The sequence below is a fragment of the Drosophila suzukii genome, chromosome 3 (assembly GCF_043229965.1).
Source record: "Drosophila suzukii chromosome 3, CBGP_Dsuzu_IsoJpt1.0, whole genome shotgun sequence".
NCBI classification, from domain to species: domain Eukaryota; kingdom Metazoa; phylum Arthropoda; class Insecta; order Diptera; family Drosophilidae; genus Drosophila; species Drosophila suzukii.
This window is the reverse complement of record NC_092082.1, coordinates 26152343-26178186: the sequence shown is the minus strand read 5'-3', so window position 1 is coordinate 26178186 and position 25844 is coordinate 26152343. Positions and strand designations below refer to the sequence as shown.

At 36.4% G+C, this 25844-nt stretch overlaps 1 long non-coding RNA gene across 1 annotated transcript; it reads right to left on the bottom strand.

Moving 5' to 3' along the window:
- Positions 1-9191: 9191 nt before the first annotated feature.
- Positions 9192-10529, bottom strand: LOC139353040 (uncharacterized). Its single transcript, XR_011604154.1, has 3 exons — positions 10418-10529; positions 9718-9872; positions 9192-9608 (listed from the first exon to the last, which is right to left on the bottom strand). It is a non-coding gene; the product is annotated as an uncharacterized lncRNA (long non-coding RNA).
- Positions 10530-25844: the final 15315 nt, after the last annotated feature.

Below are 25844 nucleotides of genomic sequence, written 5' to 3'. Positions count from 1 at the left end.
AAAGCCCAACTCTTGCTTGTAAAAAACTGCACCAATATAGCTAAGTTTAACATTTCTTGTTATTTAATACCTAAGCATAGAATAGTTTGTATTTATTTTGTGATTCACTTTTTTTGTACTAATACTAATCATTTTTATACCCGCTTTTTTGACAAAGCGAATACTATTCCTTTTATTTGTATTATAAATATAAAATAATAAACTGTACTAATATAACAGTTGCCCAGGACTTCATAATCGCCACATTGCTGAATGCTGTTTTGCCCTCATCAGGCCGCTTCAAGAATGAAGATGGAAATTGTACAAGGAAGGCTACAATACTGGACGCGCAGGAGAGTTTCGAGCTGAGACTAGTAACTATTAATGACTTCGAGATCCCATTGTACCGAGTCAAACAAGTATTACAGTTCGGGTTTTAAATTACAACCTATTATTATTGTAGTTGGTCCTTTCGATTGTGAGATCAACGAATTTTTTTTATATTTTGATGGAAATCTAATAAGTGGCCCATATGAAAATAATATATTTGATCAAGGGCAACAGTGCGTAAGAGTTATATACTTTGAAACCAATTCGCAGACCCTAAAACTCGTTTTTTCAAAAAATTTCTTTTAATATACATTAAATAGCTCAAAGCGCACCGTAAAGGCGGGTGAGAGTAGGACCTTAAAAATTTCCATACAAATGTGGACCGCTCCAATGTACATATATATAAGATTATAAGTTGTTTTAGTTATAAGGAAAATATTGTTGTACTATGTAATAAAGGGGTTTAAGGGGGGTTTTAAGAACTAACAGTTCTTAGGTCTGGAATGATGTGATTTTGATATAATAATAATTCCTGCTTAACTTAAAATTTATATTGCCTTAATTTAAAAATGAAATGTTCTTGAACTTAGTATTTTTACTCTAGCTTCAAGAGTATAATTTACTTGGTTTAGCAATTGTTTGTCCTTAAATCAATCCTACAATTTTCTTAATTGCCCCTTTTGCCGTTTTGCCCCTTTTATGAAAAATTCTAAAGAAATATTAAATTATTATTTGGTCCAAAGACCCTTATTGTCTATTACATTTTTTATGCGCTTTGGCATACTCTCAACTAAGTTCTGTATAATTTTTTTCGGAACTCGATCTCCACGCGTTTCCAGAGGTCGTCAAGGTTGCATGGGGCCGATTGATACTGCCCGAGCAGTCGCTTCAAAATTGACCATAAGTTTTCAATTAGATTAAAATTTTGTTTTGCCAACCATTCTTTTACAATTTTCGTTGTGTGCTTTGGATCCCCATCCTGTTGGAAAGTGATTTCTCCTTCAGGATAGGCACTCTTATCGAGAAAATTGTGAAGACGGGGTTTTAATAGTCCTCTTGTTGCATTATCCCATCAATTTTCAATCAACGGCTCAACGTTCCACCATGTGAAGCACCACCAGGCCATTATATTTCCTCCTCCATGCCTTACGGTTTGATTTGCTTGTCACCGGCTCTATGCCAATAATACTGCTTGCCATCCGACTGGAAACGGCTAAACTTAGATTCGTCCGACCAGACAACACGTTTCCAGTCTTCTATTGTCCAGTTTTTGTGTGTCTTTGCAAATTGTAACCGAGCTCTAACATTTTTCTCGGATAGAGATGATTTTTTTTAACAGAGGCGACATATCCAATTCTACCCAGCGCTCTTCTAGTTGTCCATTGACTTACGGTTTTATTTAACTCCTTAGAAGCCTCTTTTGGTGTTAAAAGCTTTTCCTTCCTCATGTTGGACATCAAAAGTCGAGCGTCAGAGTCCGTTAGAAGGCGGCGGCGACCATTCAACACGCTTTGGAAACAAACATTTTGTCTTTTTTTCACCTTAACCACCACTGACTGACTAATTTATAGCTTCTCAGCAATTGTGCGTGTCGAACAACCACTTTTAGTCATGAAAACAATACTATTTTCGGTATCTGGCGATAGCTTCTTCATTTTACAGATATAAGTTGGAGACTAATTTCTTAATTCATTAAATCTACTTTGAACTGTAAAAAATGTGCGACTTTCTGAATTATGACAACGAATAATGAATGAAAAAGACATAAAACGGTACATCTGCAAGTATTTTGCAGGTAAGAAAACAGGGAGAGCAAAAACAAGTGCGAATAACGGAAGGTGCAAAACTGAGTACATGCCTTTTGTTTTTGATTTTTTTTTCTGTCATACATTTCTTCTTGTATTATTGTAGTATTTAAGTTTATTTCTTACAAATTGAATAAGTAATCAAGAAAAAAAGGTTGTTTCATTTGGTTCATTGCTTTACGTTTTATGAGCTGTTGAACATGCATATGCTGAACATAGAATCACTTTTGCTTCCCACTGTGCATGTCCAGACTTAAGAATACTTTATTATTGTTTTGAGAAAGCTCCATACTTGATTAATCCTCAGCGTTCTTAAGTCGTGCTAAGACCAATAATTTGAGGACTTGAAAATTCGTGCTTGAAAGAAGTATTTTGTTCTGGGGCTCTGTATTTTTCATGCTTGGCGAAGTTTTGACACCGAAAATACTTGCTTCAAGCACGAAATACTTAATACCAAAGCTATAGCGCCCACAGTTTTTGTGCTAGAAAAAATGTTTAACTTAAATGTATTGATCTCGTCAATACCTATCGATTGACCTTAACAAAAGATTGCCACGACAACTCTAATGACCACAAACGCTTAAAACTGTCTGCCGCCCACATAACAATATATTGAAATCGGGGGTAGGTAGCGCTTTACAATCTCGCTTTGCTGCTTTCTTGTCTCCATCTCCCTTCTGCGCCCTTTAGCTGAGTAACGGGTATCTAATAGTCAATGCGAATTAATGTTAATTGAACATTAAAAAAAAAAATTTCTTAAAAATAGAACATTTTCTAAAAATTGGAGATGATGTATTCAGTTTGCCACGCCCACTTCAACGCCCACAAGCCGCCCACAAACTTAAAAAAATCATAAATTTGAACGCGGATATTTCGGAAAATATCAAAGACAGCGAATTGGAATTTCAGATTTAGATTTCGTAGCCTTGAGCGCAGCGCAAGTTTGTTACGCGAATATGCCACGCCCACTCTAACGCCCACAAACCGCCTAAGCCTGTGGCGCCCACAATTTTCAAGCTAGAAAAAAATGTTAACTGAAATGTATTAGTCGCGTCAATACCTATCGATCGACCCCAAAAAAAGTTTGCCACTAAATCTGTCTACCGGCCACATAACCATATATTGAGATCGCGGGTAGGTGGCGCATTTCAATCTCGCTTTACTGCTTGCATATCTCCATATTCCTTTGGTTCATTTAGCTGAGTAACGGGTATCTGATAGTCGAGGTACTCGACTATAGCGTTCTCCCTTGTTTTTTCTTGTTTTTTAGAAAAATATTTCTGAAAAATACAATTTTTTCCAAAAATCTTTTCAAATCCAAAAATTTTTCTTTTTAAAAACACAATGTTACTACAATGTAAAAAGTGTTCTATTCTCAAAGGCAATTTTTATCTGTTAATTAGGGCCGATTCTCAACCGCTAAAAATAGACAAAATAGATAAGAAAACCTTATATTTAAGGAAAAAAAGGCAAGAAAAAAAGTTCAAGGGAAATATATTTTTTTAACCGTATACCACTTACTCCGGGTGTACATTTATCACAACTTTTACCCCAATACTTGGGCGAGGATAGTTAAAAAAGTATTTTGACATTTTGCAATATTTCTCGAAGACTTTTTAATTGACTTCAAAGTGGTGTTGAAAAAAGTTATAGCCAAAAGAACAGGCTTTACAATAATATTTACATGAAATACGCCAAATACATATAAAGCATGCGTGTATATAATATGTCACGGGTGCGTCACGCGTGATCAATGACCTTTTACTGGTGACTCACCATGTGATTCACGAGTGAAAACTGAGATTGAAGGAACGTTAGCCAATGACGTATCATTTAACAAAAATACAATTAGGCTAATAAGCTTCATCATTTGTCCCCACTGGCCCCAACAGCTCTAATTTTCTTCATTTTAACTTGACACTTTTGCGCCCAACTTCGTTTAATTTAATATGCCAACTAAAGTTATTCCAGTAAAGCGAATGCACTGCTAAAATGTGATTGCATCTGCAGGCGCATTTTTCTTATTCAAAGTCTTTTTAACTTTTTACTTGGCATATGATTTTTATACCCGTAACTCGTAGAGTCAAAGGACTTACTAGACTTGTCGGAAAGTATATAATAGGTAGATTGAAGCATCTCCGACCATATTTTTGATCAGGAACACTAACCGAGTCGGTCCAGTCATGTCTGCCTGTTCGTCTGTCTGTCCGTCCGTCCGTATAAACGCTGAGATCTCGGAAATTATAAAATCTAGAAAGTTTTGATTTGGCATGCGGTTCTTTAGGTTCTGGGACAGCCCAAGTTTATTTCAGCTACGTCCACTCTAACGCCCATACGCCCACTCTAAAATCTGTCTAGCGCCCATATTCTTAAAGATTAATTATTAACTGGTACTCTTGGGAATATCAGTCCTTATATATTTCAGAAATCCCATGTCCCCGGAATCTTTAAAGGGGACTTCGGCCTCTAAAATAAAAAATATATTTTTTTACTAAGACTTTTTTGAGTTTCATGTTTAAAACTTTAACAGAAAGAAGCAAGGTTTGGAGGGTATAGAAGGGTAGGACGAACAAGATCTCAGCCAAAGCTGCTTTTATCTATTCAACTTATGTGCTGTATACCGATTAAGTTTATCCGCCATTCATTGTTCAGTTTAATTGTTAATTTGAGGTTTCAATGCGGACTTTCGTTTAGTTAGTTTCTGTAGGGATCTTTAAATATTTCGACGTAACCGCGATCTAAAACAGACGCAACAACCCACCCAATTCCTCCCGCAGAAGCTAGGGTTTTAATAAAGGACCCCATCGCATGCTAGTTGTGGATTGATGTGCCAGTGGGTTCTCCACAGAAAGCGAGACAGAAAAGACTTTTCCTACAAGGCGTGAGCTATACGATTTTGTAAGGGGATTCTATTACCGGTTGAAGAATGATTTTCCCCCGACTAGCCTAGCCAGGACTGTGAACAGCTTGGTTCGTAGCCCCACGGACAGCCTGCTGCTGGATAGATGTTTATGGCCTGATCTTCTGATTGAGAATTAGGTGTTCCCACACAATTGAAGGGGGTTAATTTCAATTTGTCTATCTACTCTTACTTTAACTTACGCTCCTTTAATGTATGTCATTTGACATTTCGTTTTTGGATCACTTTCCTCCTAATTTTGGCAAATTTGCTTGTTGATGGTTAGATACTACGATACCGGTAGATAACTCGGATAATAAACGAGTGCTCGCTTTATTATCAGTTACTTTTCGAAAATTTAGTTTATAGTTAAGGAAACTAAAAGTGATGTCCATATCAATATTATAAGTGCCCTGGATAAAAATAAAATGCAGAAGAACGCTAGTTGCGATAAAGAAGGATCTGACAATAACAGCGCAACTGTAAAAAAACATAGAATAGGAGGTCATGTCTTGTTAAGAAGCGAGGAACCAGCTAGATATTAGATTAAAGGGATCATTCGAAGTAATTGAGATACTTGATGGTGACAGATAGTTATCAATGTAAACGTAAGCCTTTGTTCATGAAGTATAACACCGTAAACATTGTGACGGGAGTCTGGGTAAATGTGGTGTACCAGTGGATGGATGGTATCGTTTCCTAGGGCTAAGGATTACATGAGATGACGATCAATTTCGAAGGGACGACTTTTTCATATATGTAGCTGCCATAGGAACGCTCGGATAACAAATATATATATATATATATTTCGTTTTCGATAAACATATACCGTAGTAAATTGAAATGGAATATTTTTCTATAAATTTCTTTAATAAGTTTTCATACCCGTTACTCGTAGAGTAAAAGGGTATACTAGATTCGTCGGAAAGTAAGTAACAGGTAGAAGGAAGCGTTTCCGACCTCATAAAGTATATATATTCTTGATCAGGATCACTAGCCGAGTCTATTTAGCCATGTCCGTCTGTCCGGATAAACGCTGAGATCTCGGAAACTATAAGAGCTAGGCTATTGAGATTTGGCGTGCAGATTCCTGAGCTTCTTACGCAGCGCAAGTTTGTTTCAGCAGAGTGCCACGCCCACTCTAACGCCCACAAACCGCCCAAAACCGTTGCTCCTACAGTTTTGATACTAGAATAAAATTTTTAACTGAAGTGTATTGTTCTCATCAATACCTATCGGTTGACCAAAAAAAAGTTTGCCACTCCCATTTTAACGCCCACAAACCGCCCAAACCTGTGACGCCCACAAATTTTAACTGAAATTTATTGGTCTCGTCAATACCTATCGATTGATCAAAAAAAAATTTGCCACGCCCACTCTAACATTCATAACGCGTAAAGCTGTATACCGCCGGTAGGTGGCGCATTTTAATCTCGCTTTGCTGCTTGCATATCTCCATTTCCCTTTGGTCCCTTCAGCTGGGTAACGGGTATCTGATAGTCGAGGTACTCGACTATAGCGTTCTTCCTTGTTAGTTTTCTAAAAATCGGAAAGCTCTGTACCTACAATGCATCCGCGGAAACGACCAACAAGGGTATAGAAACTTCGGCTTATCGAAGTTAGCTTCTTTTCTTGTTTTTTACATATTTTGTATTTAAAGTATTTCATTGCACGGTACTATTTTTCCACTACGCGCAAATCAATCTAGCTTTTTTATTTTTGATGAGCATTTCCATTTGCCAAAGTAATAAAGATTTGTTCCACCAATAGAGGCTTCTACCTAGCCTCAACCCGGCGGAATTTTTATGCATGCCGCTCTGAGGCCAAAATGCGGTAGGTAGACCACCTAAAAGTGTACCAATTTGTGAGTGAGTCCGTTTTTGCGTGAAAAATTTTCAATTAATATGCGCAATTGCAATAGAGCGGGGTGCAGGTGCGACCACGAGAGGTTTTGCATTATTCGCATAGAAAATTGTTTGGATGCCAAGTCCCGAATTCTCCCCACGACACAACTCGCAGCATCCCCAATAGCTGTTTCCTGTTCAGGTTTATGTTTTTCTTTCTTTTTTATAGCAGGGACGACACAGGCAACATTTCGCATTCAAGTGTAAATTGCATTGCAGTTGCAGCAACGCCGGAAATTTTGAGAGATTTTGCATTTTTAGTGAATGAATGAAAGAAGAGTCTGGAGGTGGGCTCTGGTGCGATCTATGGAAGGGTGCAGGAAACAGGGAGAGCCCGTGTTGTGCCAGGTGACGCCCCAGTTTCGCCATACGTAGTGAAGGAGCTCCAAAAGTTGTTAGCTACATTTCACAGTCCCACAACTCGGCGACATTCATCTATCCGACTATCCATCCATCCGCTCATTCTTTCGGTAGCCTTTTTCTTGCAGACACTTGACATGACAAATTTACAATTCAAAATTCCGCAAAATTGTCTTTCAGCGCCGCTAAGCCGGGCTACATCTATTTGACAACTGTAAGTCGCTGAAAACTTGCATCAGTGTTCCAGCCAAAAAAAAACATAACATAAGCGTCGCTGTTTTGTGATATCATTGTGGACCGCAGTCCACGTAGTGGCAAACGTGTTTACTTCTTATGTTTACTGTTTATAAATCAATTTCATACTCTTTAAAGTAATCTCCCAATAAGATACACTTCTGCAAACGTTTTTTCCATTCCTAAAAACATGCCAGATAGTCCCTTTCCTGTATAGCCATTAGCTCCCTCTTCGATTTTTGTTACCTCCTCTATCGACTCGAAACGCGTTCCCCAGGTGTTGTTGGCCATAATTCTGGTCTTTTTATCGAATTGCTTTACGTAAACGACGCATAATGTTTGGTCTGACCATAAGTCTTGTGGTGACCAAAATCCATATAGAATTCTCTGTGTAACTGTGAGATCATCCCCAGTTCCTCAGGTGGTAAGCGAGAGAATCTAGTACTGAATCCGAAGCTACTACAGGCTCTAAAGGATTCCACAGTCTTCGCTTGAGACATATTCTTGGTGATATTTCCTTTAAGGGATATTTGAAAAATATATAAGGAGCGCAGCGCACCTACATAAAATAGCGCCGTATATAACGTTTTTAAAAACTAACAAGGAAGAACGCTATAGACGAGTACCTCGACTATAAGATACCCGTTACTCAGATAATGGGACCAAAGGGAAATAGAGAAATGGAAGCAGCAAAGCGAGGTTGAAATGCGCCACCTACCCGTGATCTCAATATATGGTTATGTGGGCGGTAGACAGATTTAAACGTTATGCGCGTTAGAGTGGGCGTGGCAAATTTTTTTTGGATCAATCGATAGGTATTGACGAGACCAATACATTTCAGTTAAAATTTTGTATCTAGCATGAAAATTGTTGGCGCCACAGGTTTGGGCGGCTTGTGGACGTTAGAGTGGGCGTGGCAAATTCGCGAAACAAACTTGCTACGGAATCTAAATCTGAGATCCCATTTCTCCATCTTTGATAGTTTCCGAGATATCCGCGTTCATATTAACGATTTTTTGAAGTTTGTGGGCGGTTTGTGGACTTTAAAGTGGGCGTGTTAAACTTTTTTTTAATCAATCGATAGGTATTGATGAGAACAATATTCAGTTATTCAGTTAAAATTTTAATTCTAGCATCAAAACCGTACACTGGTAGAAAAAACATCGTAGATATCACTATTTCGCCAACGTTTCAACTATTTTTCCCAGCGGTTTAGAACCTAACATGAAAATCGTAAAAACGAAAACGTTAAATAGTTAATTATTTTTTGAATAATCTCGTAGTAAGTTCAACGATTTTTTAATTTCGATCAAATATGTTAAAATAGTACAAAATAATTAAATTAAATATGTTCCATAGTAAAAAGTATTATATTTTTATATTTATTTTAAATATTTTCATATTTAGTTCCAGTAAATAGAATATTTCATTTGAATGGTTTTTATAGTTAAAATAATTATAGCCCGCCCTCAAACTCAGCATATTTTTATTTGGATTAAATAATTCTCATATTTAAATCAGACTGGGATGAACTTTAATATAAATACAAATTGTATTTAAATTAAATATAGTCCCCGTTAAAAGAACTGTACTTTATGTTTGATTTAAATATAGTATTTAAGCCATACTAATATGGTGCATATTCAATAGAAACCAATCTGTAGTTTAAAACAAGCGTGATTTATATTTAATAAAGACCAAAATAAGTATGTGTTTTTATTGAAAATAAACGTAAACATATAATCAAACAATTGTTCTGCTTAAACTCTTTTTTTTACCATGCTAACACGTTATCATTACTTTTGTTTTTAATACATTTGTACTTAACGTAACTCTTAGAATTTATATGATACATATACATATTATACATTATTATACATATTATACATTATTATACATATTATACATTATTATACATATTTTTTATAATCACACATTTTTTTGTTTTGCCACGTTCGTACGCCTACATGTGCGTACAAAACTTTCCTGCGAGTCATAGTAGTGATAATTTCTTTCGCTTGTTGGTTCCTTTAATGACGGTCCACTTATTTAAGATGACAGATGTGAGCAATACGGTGTAAATTTAGTCCTTGTAATCTGTGAATAAGAATATGTTATTAGATTTTTGGTAATGGCATAATTTAGAAAAAGTCAAGCTTATCATAAAAAGATAAAATTTATAAATTTAAAAAAAATTATACATTACCAAGTGATACAGTTTTCTGAACTATCTTTAATAGTTTAAGTTGCTTTTTGTTTTGCATTTGCTCTTCGTAAAAGCAAAAAACCTTTTCCTTAAATGGGTCCCATATATCAAATTGCTTCTTTCTCAGGGTACAATATGTTGAAATAAATTTGTATCTATAAAGAAAAAGTTAATAAGTTTTATAATAAGTTTCGAGTAGGAGTTTTTATATAAAGGGATTTAAATAAGACAAAAATATTGTTTAAATTTATTTCGTTTTTATTTTTTTTTTAAATATCAAAATTAGTTAGATTTAAAGAAAAATCACGTGAAAGAACCAAAACATATTATAAAGAAATAGATGAAACGACTGCGACGCCACAAAACCGAATGCAACGGCAGCAAAGCGTCTTTTTTGCGCCTTTTTAGTGTTTTCCATCTCGTGCATTCTACTCCTTTTAATTTCCTTTCATATTCTTCATTTCTTTCGCGTATTTTTTATCCACTTCATGTTTATTACCCAATCGCATATATTTTATTGTTTTTAAATGTAATTTTCTTTTGAGCTTTGTTTATTTCGTTAAATGTATTATCTAAATTTTCACGAAATAATAACGCGCACAACAAAGAAGAAACTCAAAAAGGAAAAATGCGACAAAAAAAAACGTGGACATGCACATGCCTTAATACTAAGTAATTATTGTATTTTTATTTGACTCACCTTTTTTCTATACTTTTCACTTTTTTATTACACTTAAATGAACACTTGTCTACCGAGCTCTATTAATCCGATCAGGAGAACCGCTTGCTTCGAAATGATCGCGGGATTCGCTACAAAGCGGAGTGTCAAAATATTTCGTGTATACATACATACATACATATGCATGTGTGCAAAAAGGACGCACAAAATCTGTAGCGTGCCGTTACTTTACAATAGAGGTCAAAGTAATGGGGAAGAAAATAAGAAAATATGTACAAATAAGTCCTTAAGTTTAATAACTTAAATATGTCAATTTAGTATTATTTATTTTATTTTATTATATTTATATATTATAAGAACATATCTTATTGTTAAAACATCGGTACACAAGAAATATTTATGGCTTCTGCACATACATATTTTCTTGGCCACCAAGGTACAAATGCGAATGGAAGAAGAAGACGCGCTTGCGTTTGCCGTTTTGCTTGTTCATATTTGTCTCTAATTTGTCCGAATGTATGTAAGTATGCACATTGTGCCGTTGGTTTTAGTTTTTCGTTACGGCCCAGCGTTTACAATGCACGCACATTTTTTCTTTTGCTAAGCATGTTTTTGTACTTTTAATAGTAAATTACAAAGCCAAATCTTATGATAATTGTCATGGAAATAGAAAGAGGCTGCCGGTCGTTGGGCAGCCGTAACTAAAACCCTTTTCTTTAAATATTATTTTATTATTTATTTTTATATTATATTATATATTATTTATTATTTTATTTTTATATATTTTTCTTTTGAAAATTACTAATAATTTAAATTATGTTGTGTATATGGGTCACAAACTTAATACATATATGTACATACCTATGTAATTTGAGTTATAGTTTTCAATTATTTGGTCAAGTACAAATTTTGAAAACGTTCTATATTCAAAATAAAAGAGTAAATATTCCGAACAAATTGAAAAAGTATTTACTTGAAATATAAAAAACCATAAAATATACTATGAATTTAACTACATTTTATAATAGTTAAAACCAAGATGGCAACATTGAGTTTAAATGTGACTAACTTGTTTTTAAATAAAAATCACTTTGATTTGAATGTTTACATATTTGACATAAGGCCTAAATGTTTTTTATTTAAATGAAAGGTTTTTATATTTAGTATGACTATGCAGGGAAGTAAAAAAAATCAAATAAAAATATATTTGATTTCACTACGCGTTTTTTCTACCAGTGTAGGAGCCACAGTTTCGGGCGGACATGGCTAGATCGACTCGGCTAGTGATCCTGATCAAGAATATATATACTTTATGGGGTCGAAAACGCTTCCTTCTGCCTGTTACATACTTTCCAACGAATCTCGTATACCCTTTTACTCTACGAGTAACGGGTATAAAAAATGAAAAATTTGAATTACCCGCCAGGCTACATACTGCAGCCTTGAACAGCTGCTTGCGGCTGCAATGATATGTTTTCGGGAATGAATCGCAAGAATATGCCGACTTGTGCTGCTGACCTGTGTTTACCCGTGAAAATTAGCAACGTTTATTACTTTAAATTAACAATAAAGAAAAATTGTTTACCTTTACTTACATGTTTTCTTCATCATAGCCAGCTTCTTATCCGGCAAAAAATAGGACATTTTTCACGACAGTGCTGCAACCTTTTTGCAAAGGCAGCATGTTTTTATAATTTTTTTCAATAACTACAACATCTTTTAACATGAAAATTTTACCAGAAATAGGTTTTTTTTTACTACAATACTGGGTACCGTACTATAAATAATTCGTTAACACGATAACTATTCCGAAATTTGGTATTTTAAAGTTCAAGCAAATTGGTACCACTGTCAGGCTGGACGGTTTGCAGACGGTTTACAAATTTTAAATAACAAAATTTTAGTATGCAGATAGTTTATAGATTTCATTAGTGTTGTTTTATATAAAGTTTTATTCTTGGCAAGCATTTGTAAGTTGGTTTATCAAAACGTCTGTCAATATACGGGGAATTTGGAAACCGTCAAAAATTATGTCTGTGACACTGAGATTTGCTTTTCGTTGGAAATTTGGTTGGAAGGGATTTCTGGGATAATTATGAACGCATGCTAGATCTGAATTTTGGAGATGAAAGCTTGAAATCGTTAAGCTGGGAGTAATTCGGGATGGAAATTCCGAAGGAATTAGTAGGGTAAGCGCTGTCTTTTTTTTAGAACTGCAAAATTGGAAACGCCAAGTGAGTAAATATGTAACATTTTGTGTTTAACAATATTCAGCCAAATCAATCTGTCCTCCTAAAAAATCTCGGAAGATTTTCATGTTTATTTATTATTATTTATTTAACACCATTATTAATTTTAAATATTTTTATAAGACATATTTCATAAAAAATGTAAAGAAACCAGGGGGTATTCTATACAGTAAAATCTATAATTTAAAAGCCTAGGCAAAGAAGCAGTCTGCTGTTCAATTCAACGGACAAGGATGAGGTGATCGCGAGTAAACAGTGGCTTGTGTTTAATATAGAACCACGAATCGAAGTTGATGAAAAGTGGGCTCTTACATTTGAGTGGTGTCAAAGTTTCCTGTCGACGACTGCTACACTTAGCACAATTATTGAGGAACTTCCTACTCTTAAGCAGGCGTTCGGACACGAATTGGTAATTATACAATATATCAAAACTAAAATTGGTGTTATTTTCAGATTGTTGCAGACTACCAAAAGATACATTCCAAGGACGGTGAAACCTTTGTTGCAAAATGGAAAAAATTTAAAACGGTGGCTCTCTCACTACTTTTGTCCAAAATTCAAGGAGTCCAGAGGATAAATTTACTCAAAACATTATTTAATCAAAGCGAAGGTAAGAAAACAAAAACTTTACAAAACTTAACAAACTTTAGCTTTACGAAAAAATATATTAAGTGTCGTTGTCAAGTCCGCACGTTTAATTTAAAGTAGTCTTTACCCCTATAATCGTATGGGGATTCAGAGTTTTACACTAAATTTACAATTCCTTTTTTAGTTAATTAAATCTTTTGTTGTTATTTATTTACCTCAATGGATACCTTAAAATTATATTCACTTATACACTATGATTTTAAACCAACTTTAAATATATTTCATAGGCGAACGGATTATTGTTTTGTTATGCAGTCAACACATTTTAAAGTGTATCTCTTTTTCTGTGAAACCCTATACTTAAAATAATCTTAGGATTTTAACGGAATTATAAACTAACATAGTGTTATTACAGTACTGAGTAATTAAATGCTGGTTTTTCAAATTCTCTAAGCAGGTATTATTAACAAATATTATTTACAAAATTGGACAATACATTTTTATACCCGTTACTCGTAGAGTAAAAGGGTATACTAGATTCGTCGGAAAGTGTGTAACGGGCAGAAGAAAGCGTTTCCGACCCCATAAAGTATATATATTCACTAGTCGAGTCGATCTAGTCATGTCCGTCGGTCCGTCTGTCCAGATGAACGCTGAGATCTCGGAAACTATAAGAGCTAGGCTATTGAGGTTTGGCGTGCAGATCCTGAGCTTCTTACGCAAGTTTGTTTCAGCAGAGTGCCACGCCCACTCCAACGCCCTCAAACCGCCCAAACCTGTGACGCCAACAATTTTAATGCTATATAAAAAATATATACCTATCGACTGATCCAAAAAAATTTGGCACGTCCACTTTAACGGCCATAACGCTTAAATCTGTCTATCGCCGGTAGGAGGCGCATTTTAATCTCGCTTTGCTGCTTGCATATCTCAATTTCCCTTTGGTCCCTTTAGCTGAGTAACGGGTATCTGATAGTCGAGGTACTCGACTATAGCGTTCTTCCTTGTTAAACTTTTGAAGTATAGAAAATATACAGAAACCAAATTTAGCTTGACATTTCAAAAAAATCATATATGTATGTATGTACATATTTTATTATCACAAAATAATATTTTGTTCACAGATACCAAGGACGTTCTACTCTTCCACGTCATTCACTCCGCTCTCATCCCTAGCAAGAGAGGAAAAAGAGGATCTTCGGGGAACTTGAAGGACTTGCAGGACTCACGGGTCGACTTCATCATCTCCAAAAGCAGCGTGGGAGATTTTCTATCGCAATCATTTATCAATTATTTATATAAATGTGAACTTTTATTTAGAAATATTTTTCTATATTTAGAAAAAATTGTTCTATATTTAAGGGATTGTTGCATATATTTTAGAAAATTAAAGCCATAAAATTTAGAAAGAAAATTATTTATTTCGAGAAAACTATTTCTAAAATCTAGGAAGAAGTGCCATATTATTTAGAAATATTTATTATATCTTAGAAAAATTATCCAATACTTAAAAATCATTTTCCTATATTTTAGAAATACTTTCCAATATTTTAGAAAGTGGTTTCAAATTTTTATGGCTTTTAGCCCTAGATTTTAGAAATATTTCGACAATATTTTTAGAAAATTACCCTAAAATTATGGCGAGCTTGACTTGAAGACTAAAATAGGGCGGTTTCCTTGACTTTAGGGTTAATTTTATTTTGAGTGTACCCAATCAAACTAAAAACGTTAAAAAAAACTGATATTTTAATGTACTATAAATATTTTTTTGGTTTTTATTATTATTTTAACGTGTTCTAAAATTTTTTTTTGCTTTTGCACACGTAATTGTTAAAAAATTCAAGTTTTAAAACTTGCACAAAAAAATAAATGTTGACTCTTCGTGGGCTCGAAATTACGGAATTTATTTCAAATTTGAAGGACAATTTTCTGTTTATTTTACATTTTTTGAAAAATTAACCCTAAAACATATTTTCTATGGCGATTTTGGTAATACTCTAAATTAGGGGCTCACCCCCGAAATTCGCGAAAAAATATCCTTGATGGACCGCGATTTCTTAAGAATTTACGTCTTGTAATTGAATTTCAAAGTTGCCGGTTTTGATATAAAAAACGAGGGTGCTTTTCTCATATTTTCAATTAAAGTAATTATATTTTAATAAGAAGGTATAAAATTAATTAAATTTTTAAATGAATTTCCATAAACCTAATTAGAGTTTCAAATTAGTTCCTACAAAAATCATGTAACATTTTTTTTCATTTAATAAAAAATGTTATTTTTTTTGTCTATTGAAGAAGCATATATAAAAAGTCATTTTATACGTGGAGTGCGGTCTATAAAGGACACAAGATTGATGTCACAATACTGTATCGTGATTTCAGTGATGGCCATGAACGATCATGGCCGTCCATGGTCCCCCACCATTTTAATGCCTTAAATAACACTCCAACAATTTGTATCTTTATATTTATTCAGTTCCAGGCTCGTTTTTTTAAAGTGGTGTCCCCCATAGGCCTAGTCCACGTTGCAGATCCGAATATATGAAAAAGAGTGTCTTAATTAACAACTTAGTCGACATCGGAGGCGTTCTATATGAGCAATTTTATCATGTATGTTAAATATGAAATCAAAACATCGTGTAGGTACAAATTAAACAAGGAAGAACGCTATAGTCGAGTACCTCGACTATCAGATACCCGTTACTCAGCTATATGGAGATATGCAAGCAGCAAAGCGAGATTAAAATGCGGCACCTACCGGCGGTATACAGATTTAAGCGTTATGGGCGTTAGAGTGGGCGTGGCAAATTTTTTTTTGGATCAATCGATAGGTATCGACGAGACCAATACATTTCAGTTAAAATTTTTTATCTAGCATGAAAGTTGTGGGCGTCACAGGTTTTCGCGGTTTGTGGGCGTTAAAGTGGGCGTGGCAAACTTTTTTTTGGGTCAATCGATAGGTATTGATGAGAACAATACATTTCAGTTAAAATTTTTATTCTAGCATCAAAACTGTAGGAGCCACAGTTTTGGGCGGTTTGTGGGCGTTAGAGTGGGCGTGGCACTGTGCCGAAACAAACTTGCGCTGCGTAAGAAGCTCAGGAATCTGCACGCCAAATCTCAATAGCCTAGCTCCCATAGTTTCCGAGATCTCAGCGTTCATCCGGACGGACAGACAGACGGACAGACGGACAGACGGACATGGCTAGATCGACTCGGCTAGTGATCCTGATCAAGAATATATATACTTTGTGGGGTCGGAAACGCTTCCTTCTGCCTGTTACATACTTTCCGACGAATCTAGTATACCCTTTTACTCTACGAGTAACGGGTATAAAAATAAATACGAGTAAAATTTGGCATGAAATTAAAAAAAAATCGCCGCGATATCTTTCGATCAGTGTATTACTCGCTAGGATCGGACTAGATTTTCATTTCTTCGTGTGTACGTAAAATTCGCCTTCGCACATTTTCCTTGTGCGCTTCGTCAGTACATTAATAAAATAAAATTGAAATCCAAAAGTCAGAGATGCTGAGGTAGCACTAGAAAGTAGTATTTCTTCCTAGAAGTCAAAAAAATGTCTCTGACCTTTTTTCTCATCTTATAGCAAATGGGAAGCCTACGAAAGCTATTAAAATATACAACATAACCTAATGTACAAATTAAAAAAATAAAATTTAATTGACAAAATAAAACTTCAAACTATTTTGATTAGAGATGTCACACATAACAAACAACATACATTTTTGGTAAGTCCATTCTTCAGCAGACTTTTGCTCGGCAGTATCCCAAAATTTAGAATTTATAACTGCCAATAAATCTTAAACTACATAATATTTTAGGCACCCTCTGGAAAACCGGTCACACTAAACTTAATTTTGATGTCATGTTTTTCAAAATTCTTATAGCCGTTGCTCTTGGAGTAAAATAGTATATGTACTAGATTCGTCGGAAAGTATGTAACAGATAGAAGGAAGCGTTCCGACCCCATAAAGTATATAAGTTCTTAATCAGGGTCGCTCTAGCCATGTTCGTCTGTCCGTATGAACACTAAGGTCTCCGAAACTATGTATAAGAGCTAGAGTGTTGGCACTCGGCATGCAGATTCATGGGCTTCCTGCACAACGCAAGTTTGTTTCAATGGGGTGCCACGCCCACTATAACGACTTTAACACTTAAACCCTTCTAACGCCCACAAACGACTATAATACTAAAACCCGTCCACCGCCACTTTTTTTTATATTTTATCAACACCCATCTACATACCAAAAATGATTGAAAACGGTCTCGTTATTAAAAAGTTTTAACCAAATGTTCTCGCCAAAAGGGCGTTTAATTTCAGGAGGCAGTGTCGAGCGGCAGTTTTATCCACACGTCTACATCTCGCGCGCTCGCACTGCCGTCCGCTCTCCCTCTCCATCTCTCCCCTAAGTCTCCGCTCTGCTCTGGAGCGCTTAAGTTAAGTTAGGCTTAGGCAGTTCTTGTTTCAAAGTGATACAATAAACATCTACGCACGTCGCGTAAAAACCCCAAAATACTCCCGTGTTTTTTGGGTACCACTCAATCTTGGAGCTGCAACTATTTCAACGATCAAGCCACACCGCCCCAACACCAAATAATAATTAATATTTTGTCATTTAATCGAGATTGCACATCACAGCAGCAACTCAACTGATTTCACTAATACGCCACCACGCAGCTAGGGGCGCTATAGGTTAGTGGGCGCTATAGGCTAGGTGGCGCTCTAGAAGAAGATATGTGGCGCTATAGGCTAGATGTGTTAGTGAAAAAGGCAGAGATCCTATAAGAATGTCTCAATCATTCTCGCAGTCCCTTAAGCTGAGTGAATGAATTTTTATGACAAAAAGTTTTGCAGATCAAAAGTTGAAATTTAAAAAGAAATCGTTTGAACCAATTTTGAGGAAATAGACAAAAAGTGATCAAAAAAACCTTTAATATATTGTATTTCGAGAATTTAAGCAACGGCAACATGTTCAGCAGGCTATTATTAGCTTTTCAGCGACATATAGCATCTATCTTTAGCAGTTATGGTTTAGAAACTATAAGTCTTTAAAATCTAGCTATTTTTGTGGATTTCCCGCTAAGCTAGTGGGCTTTCAAAAGCCGTAGAACAAAAGTTCTTCGGGTTTCTTAATACAACCATAAGGGTCCCAAGACAAAGAAAACCCAAAAGGGGATTCATACAAGCACACAAACAAAAGGACAAACATTTTCATTTTAAAAAGTCCCCAAAACTGTGTTTCGGAATAATTTTTGAACAAATAAGGTGTCATTCGACGCGTATTCTCAGTAAGAATAAAACTTGGCTAATAACGTAGGGCACTTATCCCCACCGGCCCCAACAGCTCAAATTTTTAAAATTTTTACCTTTACACTTTCATCGGTTTTGTCTCCAAAACCATTTGAAATTATTAATGTCTTGGTAATCAATCTTTTTAGTTTTTGCAATTCCTTTCGATTTGTGTATCACTCGTTATGATCGGACCACAACTGATTAGCAAACGCAGTAGAGTGCGAGAGGGATGAAGATACAGAAAATCGGGTGCTTACGAAATTTCACTAGGGCCACTTAGGTTTAACGTTATGTGGCGTGATAGTATATAACGTAAACAGCCGATAGATGGCTCTTTTTTCGTCGACAATAGCGTTTTCTCTTGCTTTAAATTTAATTTTTTTTAAGTATTCTAATGTTTATTTTTTATGACCTTATTAAAGAAAGAAGTGTACAAAACTAAAAAAACACGCCAAATAAAAATGTTTTCTAACTCATGTTGTCCAGATTAATGTGCAAAGTAAATTGCACAAGACGATAAGGCGTTAATTTTAAGGTATCTCATCGTAGTGTTAAAAAAAAATGTATATTAAAAACTACTTTTGTTATACCCTTGCAGAAAGTATTATGATTTCAGTCAGAAGTTTGCAACGCAGTAAAGGAGACGTTTCCGACCCCATAAAGTATAAACACTTTTGACCAACATCACTAGACGAGTCGATCTAGACATGTCCGTCTGTCCATCTGGTTCTACGCAAATTAGTCTCTCAGTTCTAAAGCAATAGGCCTGAAACTTACCCATAAGCCTTCTTTCTTTTGCAGGTAGTATATAAGTCGGAGCCAGCCGACTATATCTTATAGCTCCCATAGGAATAATCGGAAAAAAACGTTTAAGCAAGGAAGAACGCAATAGTTTAGTACCTCGACTATCAAATACCTTTTACTCAGCTAATGGGACCAAAGGGAAATGGAGATATGCAAGTAGCAAAGCGAGATTGAAGTGCGCCGTAATCTCAATATATGGTTATGTGGGCGGTAGACAGATTTAAGCGTTAGAGTGGGGTCTGCAAACTTTTGGATCAATCGAAAGGTATGGCCAGACCAATACATTTCACTTAAAATTTTGTATCTAGCATGAAAATTGTGGGCGCCACAGGTTTGGTCGGTTTGTGGGCGTTAGAGTATGCGTTGCAATCTCTTCTTTTTTAATCAATCGATAGGTATTGACGAGACTAATACACTTCAGTTAAAATTTTTTATTTAGCATGAAAATTGTGGGCGCCACAGGTTTGCGCGGTTTGTGGGCGTTAGAGTGGGCGTGGAATATTCGCGTAACAAACTTGCGCTGCGTACAAGGCTACGGAATCTAAATCTGAGATCCCAACATTCCATCTTTGATAGTTTTCGAGATATCCGCGTTCATATTTATGATTTTTTGAAGTTTGTGAGCGGTTTGTGGGCGTTAAAGTGAGCGTGGCAAACTTTTTTTTGAGTCAATCGATAGGTGTTAATACGAACAATACATTAAAAAACAAGGAAGAACGCTATAGTCGAGTACCTCGACTATCAGATACCCGTTACTCAAAGGGAAATGGAGATATGCAAGCAGCAAAGCGAAATTAAAATGCGCCACCTACCGGCGGTAGACAGATTTAAGCGTTATGGGCGTTAGAGTGGGCGTGGCAAATTTATTTTTGGATCAATCGATAGGTATTGACGACACCAATACATTTCAGTTAAAATTTTTCATCTAGCATCCAAATTGTGGGCGTCACAGGTTTTCGCGGTTTGTGGGCGTTTAAGTGGGCGTGGCAAAGTTTTTTTTAGATCAATCGATAGGTATTGATGAGAACAATACATTTCAGTTAAAATTTTCTATCTAGCATCAAAACTGTAGGAGTTTCAGTTTTGGGCGGTTTGTGGGCGTTAGAGTGGGCGTGGCAGTCTACTGAAACAAACTTGCGCTGCGTAAGAAGCTCAGGAATCTGTACGCCAAATCTGAATAGCCTAACTCTCATAGTTTCCGAGATCTCAGCGTTCATCCGGACAGACAGACGGACAGACGGACAGACGGACATGGCTAGATCGACTCGGCTAGTGATCCTGATCAAGAATATATATACTTTATGGGGTCGGAAACGCTTCCTTCTGCCTGTTACATACTTTCCGACGAATCTAGTATACCCTTTTACTCTACGAGTAACGGGTATAAAAAATCTTTGGTGTTTTTATACCCGTTACTCGTAGAGTAAAAGGGTATACTAGGTTCGTCGGAAAGTATGTAACAGGCAGAAAGAAGCGTTTCCGACCCCATAAAGTATAAATATTCTTAATCAGGATCACTAGCCGAGTCGATCTGGCCATGTCCGTCCGTCCGTCCAAATGAACGCTGAGATCTCGGATACTATAAGAGCTAGACTATTGGGACTTGGCATACAGATTCCTGAGTTTTTTGCGCAAGTTTGTTTCATCAGGGCGCCACGCCCACTTTAACGCCACTTAACTTCGGCAAGCCAAAGCTTGTATACCCTTGCAGATATAGTTATACCCGTTACTCGTAGAGTAAAAGGGTATACTAGATTCGTCGGAAAGTATGTAACAGGCAGAAGGAAGCGTTCCCGACCCCACAAAGTATATATATTCTTGATCAGGATCACTAGCCGAGTCGATCTAGCCATGTCCGTCTGTCCGTCTGTCCGTCCGGATGAACGCTGAGATCTCGGAAACTATGGGAGCTAGGCTATTGAGATTTGGCGTGCAGGTTCCTGAGCTTCTTACGCAGCGCAAGTTTGTTTCAGCAATGTGCCACGCCCACTTTAACGCCCACAAACCGTCCAAAACTGTGGCTCCTACAGTTTTGATGCTAGAATAAAAATTTTAACTGAAATGTATTGTTCTCATCAATACATATCGATTGACCCAAAAAAAAGTTTGCCACGCCTACTTTAACGCCCACAAACCGCAAAAACCTGTGACGCCCACAATTTTCATGCTAGATAAAAAATTTTAACTGAAATGTATTGGTCTCGTCGATACCTATCGATTGATCCAAAAATATTTGTCACGCCCACTCTAACGCCCATAAGGCTTAAATCTGTATACCGCCGGTAGGTGGCGCATTTTAATCTCCCTTTGCTGCTTGCATATCTTCGTTTAGCTGAGTAACGGGTATCTGATAGTCGAGGTACTCGACTATAGCGTTCTTCCTTGTTTTATATGTTAAAAAAGACCAACAAAATAATTTTTTCCCGATTATTCCTATGGGAGCTATAAGATATAGTTGTCCGATTCGGCTGGTTCCGACTTACATACTACCTGCAAAAGAAAGAATACTTTTGGGAAGTTTCAGCCCGATAGCTTTAAAACTGGGAGACTAGTTTGCGTAGAAACGGACGGACAGACGGACATGGCTAGATCGACTCGTCTAGTCATGTTTATCAAGAATATTTATACTTTATGGGGTCGGAAACGTCTTCTTCACTGCGTTGCAAACTTCTGACTGAAATCATAATACCCTCTGCAAGGGTATAAAAATAAATATAACTTAAAATTTAATGAATCTTTATAGGCGATTTTCTTAAATCAATGTCAAATTTTTTTAAATTAAGTCTGATATTTTTTCTGCGTGTATGAGTGTACCTTTTAAATTCGAATGTAATGCAACTGGTGTTATATAAATAACTTCATAAAGAATGCAAGTAAACTCGGTGTCAATGCTTAAACCGTAATATTCAGTCCGGTTCCCACATATGCGTTAGAGAATGAGAATACAACAATTTAATTAACAATTTAGAGCAACATTTGGGCCACAAAGACAAGGGCCAACGCCAACGCGGTGCTGATAGCGACCCAAAAGTCAAGCTCGATGGGGCTGGTGAGGACGAGCTAGTTAGCAACCAGGAAACCAGGGGGGCGGGTTGTTTGTTGCAAGTTAAGGACCCTCCGCTTGGGGAAAGCTGTCATGTTCCGAGCAGGCAACAGACAACAGACGACTGCAACAACAACTTATCACTCAACAATCGGAGACAGGCCCCAGAGCAAGAACCACCCCTAGCCAGCCATGGGAACTGGCCAAGTAATTACAAGAGGACATGCCAAGAAGGCGCACTCTCGCGTGAAAGGGTTCGGGACGAACTGGGAGCACTTGGGGCTGCGGGGACTTGCCTATTGTAAATCGAAGCAACTAAGAGAAATCACAATTTCTTGGCCGTCTTTCGTTTAAAACTAGTGAGCACGGGAATTATCCCAAGATTGATAACACTGTGGACGGCAGTCCTCGTAGTGCCGAAGCGCTAGAGGACAGTGTGCGAAGGCGACTACTACACTCAAAATAAAATGAACACTACATTTTAGAAAATCAACATTCAATTTTTTTTTGTTCTAAAAACAAAAACATTTTTTTTAAAGTCAAGAAAAAACAAGAAAGCGTTACGTAAATACACCCAGAAAAAAAAGAACGAAAAAAATCAAGAACATTTTTCATAATTTGACAACAATCCGTTCGCTATGTTCCGTTCATAAAAAACGAACACCGCGTGGTCAAATCATAAACATTTAGGTGAAACTATGAACGCTTCACTGAAAGATGACTTGCCAGAAATGGGGAGAACGCCGTTCTTACATTATCAACACCGTTCTTGAAAACATGTATGAAGGTCTATTATCCCGATTGTCCGCTCTTGAAAAATTCGCTCGGTGGTTTAGCAGCTAGAGCGTCAGCCTCATAGTAGCACAGTGAATTGTAAGTTTTATTAAAATATTACTTCTAATGCTTATATGTTTATATGTACTTTCTTTCTCATTAGGAAAATAACCAAAATACAATCAATTCTAGCAATAAGAAAGCACAAGTATCGAAATGAAATAAATCTCTACCAGGCGTTTAGAAAATATAGCATGTACACAAACCTCTTTTTTTATATTTTTATGTTCTCAAGTTAAGCCCGAAATGTTTTAAAACTGACCCCATTCGTTAGGAAACCAACCCTAAAATTTAGGTCAAACTTTATGAACGAGTTTTATGAATTGTCAACCGGAATACTGGAAATATAGGAAATGGTTACCATAATCAAGAAACGCCATAAAAACTAGAAAAAATTTCTTTATACATATCTAAAAAATAAAATCGCTTTGCATTACCTTTTATAAATATGATTACCTAATGATTTAGGAACTGGTTCTTACCCTATAAAATGCGTATATTTTCTAAAAAGTATAAATATTTTCTAAAAGAATTGAAATATGATCTGTCTACGGAAATATTTAATTTCAGAACTTGTTAGCAGACGGGCTGCTGTATCCGTACCGCAGACAGGTAAGGCGTTTGGTATGTTCGCGTAACAAACTTGCTTACGAAGATAAGGATCTAAATATGAAATATAAAGCCTCTAGCTCTTAAAGTTTCTGAGAGCACAGCGTTCTGACGGACAGACGGTTATGGCTAGATCGACTGCGCTAGTGATGCTGATTAAGAATGTATATACTTCATTGGGTCGGAGACGCTTTCTTCCACCTTTTACATGCCTTTCCTCGAATACAATATACCCTTTTACTTTTGGAGTAAAGGGTATGATTAGACTAAACAAGTAAACTTTATAAAATGTTATTATTCGGCACGCTGCAATTGAACATACCTTCGTATGCGAGAAACTTAAATATTTTAATTAACCGGGTAACATGAATACATTTTAGAAAGCGTATTTATATAAAAAAATTTACAAGCATTTTTGGTCACAAAATTTGATATCAGAACTTTTGTATGTTGATGGTGCGATCGTCACTATTTTTTTACCTTGCTAAGAGGTGTTTTTGTTTGTGCTGTGTTTAGTTGTCATGCGGCAAATTATAACATTGACCAAACCCACAAAGCTCAGTTCGTTTTGGTCGAGATGCTGTTGTGACAGTTGTTGTTGCTTTTTTGTTCCTGACATGTAAGCCCGAATGTCATAACCAAGGCAAGTTGCCCCCGGGGACATACTGCGCCAACAAAAACAGAAAGGAGACAAGAACGTTGAGCAGGAACTGTGGCCACATGTGCTGACACTGTTTTTGTAATTTTAAATTGGAAGAAGCTTGAAGAGGCAAAAAGCAACCTGTTCCACCGTCGCTCGGAACCAGTAGGTGAAGTTGATTTTCGAAGACTTCGGTATGGACTTCACCCACTACTGAGCTATTTGCCACATAGAGTATAGGGATACTTCGTCATCACTCGACAGTGAGAAGCTTACCACGGGGAAATAACGCCGAACCGTTAGCTAATGGGAAGGGAGCAGTAGACCTCAAGCTGAAAGAGAACCAAGTTTTTCTAGCGATGAAAACATCCTCACTTTCGTTCGCAAATGTGTTTTATAAGTTTTCTCATTGTTGGCTTTCCTTGTTCTCTCATTTTCCACAGGCGTCTGTTTCCTTTCGTTTTTTGTTGCAACTTGCAATAGTAAACATGCATCCAAAGCGTAATCTAATTATGTGGAGTGCGGAAGAAGGGCGGGATGATAAACTGACTGACTCGGTAGAATACCAAGTCCTTTCTCTTCACTTGGATTTCTAAGCCTTTGCGCGCTTAGGATTTGTTGGTTGGTTGCGTTTGCGGACGTCTTTACCGTGCTGCCGCATGAGACTTGCAGTTTGGCTTTAACTTTTTTATTCTTGCCTTGACTTGTAGTCTCCGGTCTTGTTGATTCTACGGCTTGTATAATACTCTGAGTTTGGATTCCAGCTGCAGCTGGATCCAACATGTAAATTGGCTAAATGGTTTTCCATTTGCTCCACCCTTCATCACGAAATCAACTGAAAGACGGTGGAAACAAAACGCCAGGGCAGATGTCATGGCTTAACACATTTTTAAGGATATAAAAAGCCGTTTACATGAATCGGATGAACTGGACAATAACAAAATGAGGCTCCTTGGCATACAGATACAAAATTCTTTGCCTACTACGGTCCCTACTGCTGCTAAGTTCAGAATTTTATTTTTGTAGATTCATTGCAAAGTTAAACCTTAATTCTTTCTTTGTCAGTGTGAAAAATGGCGAATGATAAGTAAGAATTTTTTTCTCGGTGTAGTTTCCGAGATCTCAGCGTTCATATGGACAAACAAATGGAGATGGCTAAATCTAATTCAGATTTCGATTGCTTAGCTCATGACTTTGCGCAATCTCCTTATCTGAATGTGCCACTCCCACTCTAGCGACTACATTTTTAAAGATGTTGTAAAAGTTTAAATGTGATTTTGTTTTGACTATTACTATACATTTAACCATCCAAAACCCCTCAAACCATTTATTACCAGTTTAGAAAATTGTATTCTGTTTCTCTGGC